Raw genomic sequence first — 6,000 nt, 5'->3', positions numbered from 1 at the left:
CTTGCCCAAAGTCATAGTAGGCAAGTGTCAGGTTTGAACACAGGCCTGTCTGAATTTAGGGCTACTGTCCTATGTTACTTCTTTGATCGAGTCAGGGTTACATGTTGGGATGTGTATTAGAGCTTGGAATGGGGTGGTGGGAATACTGGATGCAAGAGGCTGGGTTGGAAGCCATCTCAATATCACTTATCAAGAAAGATAATGAGGGCAGTGCAATGGTGTCAGTGGCAGAATTCTCGCCTGCCATGCTGGAGACCTGGGTTCGATTTCCGATGTCTGTCCAGGCAAAAAACAGGAAGAGAGACTTCAGAAGCAACATGGGGAAACAAAATTGTGCTATTTACAATCACTACAACTCAAGGGCTATTTATTCAAACTAAATAAATAATTAAAAAAAAAAAGGTAATGAGAACCTGACCCAGCGTGGTGACACTCAAGGTGCAAAGGAGGGTAAAGTTTCAAAAGCTATTGTAAGAGGTTAGACTGGCATGCCTGGTTGAAATTTGGAATGAGGATGAGGAAGGGTCTAAGATGTGTTCCATTCTTGGGGCTTGGATCAATGGGAAAATGGTAGCTTTTTAATAACTTCTTATACTTCATTGAGCATATGCCAGAAATTTTACATATTTAAGCCTCATAATAAATCTGTTAGGTAGGATTATGATCCCAATTTATAGATGAGGAAACTGAGGTTTGTAGCAATGAGATGACATGCCCAGAGTCTTAGAGCTGGTAGGTGGCAGGGCCAGAATTGAGACCCCAGTCTTTCTGACTCATAAGCTCATGTCCTTTCCACTGAGCTTTGTTGCTATAACAAGAATCAGTGGAGTTAGGACATGGAGCTGGTGCTTGAATCGGTGGAACTACTCAGATACCTGGGTGGAAATGTGGGGCAGAGATATAAATTAGAAAACTAATATGCATGAAGGGGAAAGTTGCAGAGGAGTAAGGATGAAACCACTGAGGACTCAGAGAGCAAGGCGGGAAATGAGAGGGAGAGGACACAGGCAAGTATAAAACCTTGGAGACTACTTGTGAATATGAAGTGAAATGAAGAGAGCCAAAGAAGGAGGGAGAAAAAGCGTACTTAAAAAGGATGGGAAGAGGACCAGGATAGGGCAGTACAAAGAAAGTGGGGTGTTTGCAGAATGAGCAGGTGGCGATGCAATTCAATGCTGCAGAGAGGGTGGGGATGGTGGTGAAGACTGAGAATAGTTAGAAGGAAGTTACTGATGCCCTTGAGAAAAGAGACTTCAATGGGAAAGGCAGGCTAAAAGACCAAGGAGATAGGATGTGAGATTTGAAGGGGGAAGTTAATGGAAAGAAGAAATGATGAGTGATGGAAGAAAGTATAGTTGAGTTGAAGAAATTTGTATGTATGTATGCATGTTTGCATGTATTACAGGGCAGACCAAAAATGTTTCGTGAGGGAAAGATTGAAAATGAAAAAGAATGTGAGACTAAAGGTCTAAAAGGTGATAGGAGAGCCAGGATCATGAATTCTAGTGGAGGGATGAGCCCTGTAGAGGAGGATGGACAATTCTTCCTTTACAATAGAAAAGTGAAGCCTGAAAAACACTGCAATATAGAATAAGAGCACAGGCATACCTTGAAGATATTGTGAGTTTGGTTCCAGACCATTGCAATAAACTGAATACTGCAACACAGTGAGTCACAAGAATTTATTTGGTTTAACTTATGTTTACATGATACTGTTATCTATTGTGTACAATAGCATTATGTCTTAAAAAGACAATGTACATGTTGCAGTGTGCTTAGAAATTTATTGCATTTTTGTATATGTTATTTTTCTCAATAAAAAAGACAACACACATACCTTAATTGAAAATACTTTAATGCATGCTGACCATCATCTGAGCCTTTAGTAGGCTGTAGATGAGCTGTCATCTTTTTGCTGGTGGAGGGTTTTGCCTCCATGTTGATGGCTGCTGACTGATCAGGGTGGTGGTTGCTGAAAGTGGTGGCAATTTCTTAAAAAAATACAACAGTGAAGTTTGCCACATTGATTGACTCTTCCTTTCATGAGAGATTTCTCTGTAGTATGTGATGCTGTTTTTTTTTTTTGTTTGTTTGTTTATTTATTTATTTTTTTTACATGGGCAGGCACTGGAAATGTGATGCTGTTTGATAGCATTTTACCCTCCATAAAATGACTTTCAAAATTGAAGGAAACTAATTTTATGTAACATTCTAAATCCTTTGTTGTCATTTCAACAGTGTTAACAGCATCTTCACCAGGAATAGAAACTGTGTTCTTTGCTCATCCCTAAGAAACAACTTCTCTTCTGTTAAAGTTTCATCATGAGATTGTAGCAATTCAGTCACATCATCATGCTCCAGTTGTAATTCTAGTTTCTTGCTATTTCCACCATATCTGCAGTTACTTCCTCTACTGAAGTCTTGAACCCCTCAGAGTCATTCCTGAGAGTTAGAATCAACTTCACCTAAATTCTTGTTAATGTTGATATTTTGAGCTCCTCCGACGAATTATGAATTATGATTCATGAATCCCTATTAATGGGGTCTGGAATGGTGAATCCTTTCCAGAAAATTTTCGATTTACTTTGCCTAGATCCATCAGAGGAATCACTATCTATGTCAGCTATAGCCTTCCAAAACATACTTCTTAAATAAAAAGACTTGAAAGTTGAAATTACTCCTTGATCCATGGGCTACAGAATGGATATTTTTAGGTCAGCATGCATTAAAGTATTTTCAATTAAGTTATGTGCGTTGTCTTTTTTCATTGTGAAAAATAACTTATATACAAAAATGCAATAAATTTCTACGCACACTGCAACATGTACATTAATCTCACCACTCATCTCTATCAAAGGTCTTGGGTGACTAAGTATATTGTCAGTGAGCGGTATTATTTTCAAAGGAATCTGTTTCAACAATGGGCTTTAAATATTCAGTAAATCATGTTGTAAACAAATGTGCCATCATCCAGGATTTGTAGTTCCATTTGTAGCGCACAGGCAATATAGATTTAGCAAAATTCTTAAGGGCCCTAGGATTTTCAGAATGGTAAATGAGCATTTGCTTAAAGTCACCAGCTGCATTAGCCCATAACAAGAGCTTCAGCCTGTCCTTTGGTACTCTGAAGCCAGGCATTGTTTTTTCCTCTTTAGCTACGAAAGTCCCACATCCTCTTCCAATAGAAGGCTGATTTGTCTACATTGAAAATCTGTTGTTTAGTATAGCCATCTTCATCAATTATCTTAGCTAGGTCTTCTGGATAACTTGCCACAGCTTCTACATCAGTACCTGCCGCTTCTCCTTGTGCTTTTGTTATGGAGATTCTTTCTTTCCTTAAACCTCATGAACCAATCTCTGTGTGGTAGTTTGAAGTTACAAAGTATCCCAGAAAAGTCCATGTTCTTTTCATCCATTCCTATGGGTGCAGATCTATGGTAGGAGGGAACTTTTGATTAAGTTATTTCTATTGAGATGGGACTTACCTCATGTAAGGTGGGTCTGAATCCTCTGACTGGAGTCCTTTATAAGAGGACAAAACACATACAGAAACTGAGAGATGGAATTCAAAGAAGTACCCAGAGAAGCTGAAAGAGGGAGCAGCCAGAAGCTGAAAGCAATGAAACCCAGAGAAGGATCAGTAGACGCCGACCATGCACCTTCCCATGTGACAGAGGTGTCCCAGATGCCAGCAGCCTATCATCCTACTGATGACTTAAGTTGGACATTTTCATGGCCTAAGAACTGTTAATCGTAAGTTAATAAATCCCATTGTAAAAGCCAACACACTGGGTGGGCCACGGTGGCTCAGCAGGTAGGAATGCTTCCTTGCGATGCCAGAGGACCTGGGTTCGATTCCCGGTGCCTGCCCATGTACAAAAAAAAAAAAAAGCCAACACATTTCTGGTATATTGCATTTTGGCAGCTTTAGCAAACCAAACACTTTGCTAGTTTCCGACTTTTCTTCTGCTGCTTCCTCACCTCTTTCAGCCTTCATAGCACTGAAGATTGTTAAGGCCTTTCTCTAGATTAGACTTTGGCTCCAGGGAATGTTGTGACTGGTTTGATTGTCTATCCAGACCACTGAAACTTTCCCCCTATCAGCAATAAGGATCTTTCATTTTCTTAGTATTTGCATGTTCCCTGGAGTAGCATTTTTAATTTCCTTCAAGAACTTTTCCTTTGCATTCACAACTTGGTTAACTACTGTTTGGAGCAAGAGGCCTATCTTGGCTTTTGACATGCCTTCCTCACTAAACTTAATCATTTCTTGCTTTTGATTTAAAGTGAAAGAGCAGTAACTCTTCTTTTCATTTGAACACTTAGAGGCCATTGCAGGGTTATTAAGTGGACAAATATCAATACTGTTGTGTCTCAGGAATAGAGATAGGTAACAGAGGGTAGAGAAGTTAAAACACTCACAATATTTATCAATGATGTTCATAATCTCATATGAGTGTGGTTCGTGGCACTCCCAAACAATTAAAATTGTAACAAAGATCACTGATCACTATAATAGATATAATAATAATAATGAAAATGTTTGAAATATTCTGAGAATTACTAAAATGTGACACAGAGACATGAGGTGAGCACATGCTCTTGGAAAAATGATGCTGATGGACTTGCTAGATGCAGGGTTGCCATAAACCTTCAATTTGTAAAAAAAAAAAAAAGACAATATCCTCGAAGTGCAATAAAGCAAAGTGCAATAAAATGAGGTATGCCTGTACTGTCTTGTATGTGAAAGAAAGCATGGTTTACACGGTTACAAAATGTTGCTGAAAGGAGAGGCCAAGGATGTTTAGGAATAGATATTTTAGAAAGAAAAAAACAAAATGGACATTAACACAATTCAGAAGGCAAGGAAAGAATGTATTTTGGTGACCTAAACGTCATTACATAGGACGTCCACAGACTACCAGGCCTCATTTTTTAATCCATGTTCTCACAGTGAAGTAATCAACCATTGCTCGTTTGATCTCTGATTCCAGCTAGTGTTTCTGTTTGGATTTGTGAATGCTGGTGATTCTTGTCAGAGTATTTTTCATTTTCCCTTAGTGTGAGCATTCCTTCAAAGCATGTGTGCAGTGCAAGCCAGAGCTTCCTACCAAATTGTAAATAATCTCCCCACCTACCCCCCACCTTGAATTCTAAGGTCTTTGATAAAGTGAGGGACAAAAAAGGATAGAAAGAAAGGAGGTGGTCAAGGAAGCTTAAACTTTACCTTCTTTATTTTTTATACAATATGTTCTCGTTATCTTCTGTTCAAAATTTAATTATGGCAACATATATACAACATTAAATTTCCCATTTTAACCACTTTCAAGTATACAATTCAGTGGAATTTTTTACCTTTTTGGAAAGAAACCAAATAAACCCAGTTTAACCTAAGAGAAATAATTTAAAAAATTGCTGTCCCTCTATTATTTTGTTTTAATACCTTTAATCTACACCCTTGCCCCCCAAAAGAAACTCCATTACAGTTTCCAAAAGTTAACATGTTTGCAAATATCTACCATAAAATTGGCCCTAGCACCACCTGTCTCCCCATGCAGTTTAACCATATAGCGGACCTCCAGGTTCGCTCAGAGAGCACGCTGTGTCATTTGGCTGCAGTTGACACATTCCAAGTTCCCATTGCTTCCCCTCCCCCCATTCCCAAGAGAACCAATCAAAGACAGAGAATGTCACCGTCAGCAACCTCTGTGGTCCTTAGGGCCATTGTGGGGTTCATCGGTGCCCATGGGGAATGTTTAATGTGGTCTAAGGGATAGGCAAAAATGATACTAAAAAAAAAGTGATTGGGGAATATAGAGGAAAAATAATAAGGGGAGTAATAGAAAGATATGATAAAGTACAAACAAAGAAATGTTATTTAGGAGGAAGAGGATCAACAATGATTGTTTCACACAACTGCTCGGCCATCCCCAGGCTGTAATTATCCAGCCCAGGAACTGCTAAGTTCATCAAGAGCTTTGGACAAACACAAGAGACTCA

The sequence above is a fragment of the Tamandua tetradactyla genome, chromosome 6 (assembly GCF_023851605.1).
Source record: "Tamandua tetradactyla isolate mTamTet1 chromosome 6, mTamTet1.pri, whole genome shotgun sequence".
Taxonomy (NCBI): Eukaryota; Metazoa; Chordata; class Mammalia; order Pilosa; family Myrmecophagidae; genus Tamandua; species Tamandua tetradactyla.
This window is presented reverse-complemented; position numbering follows the sequence as displayed.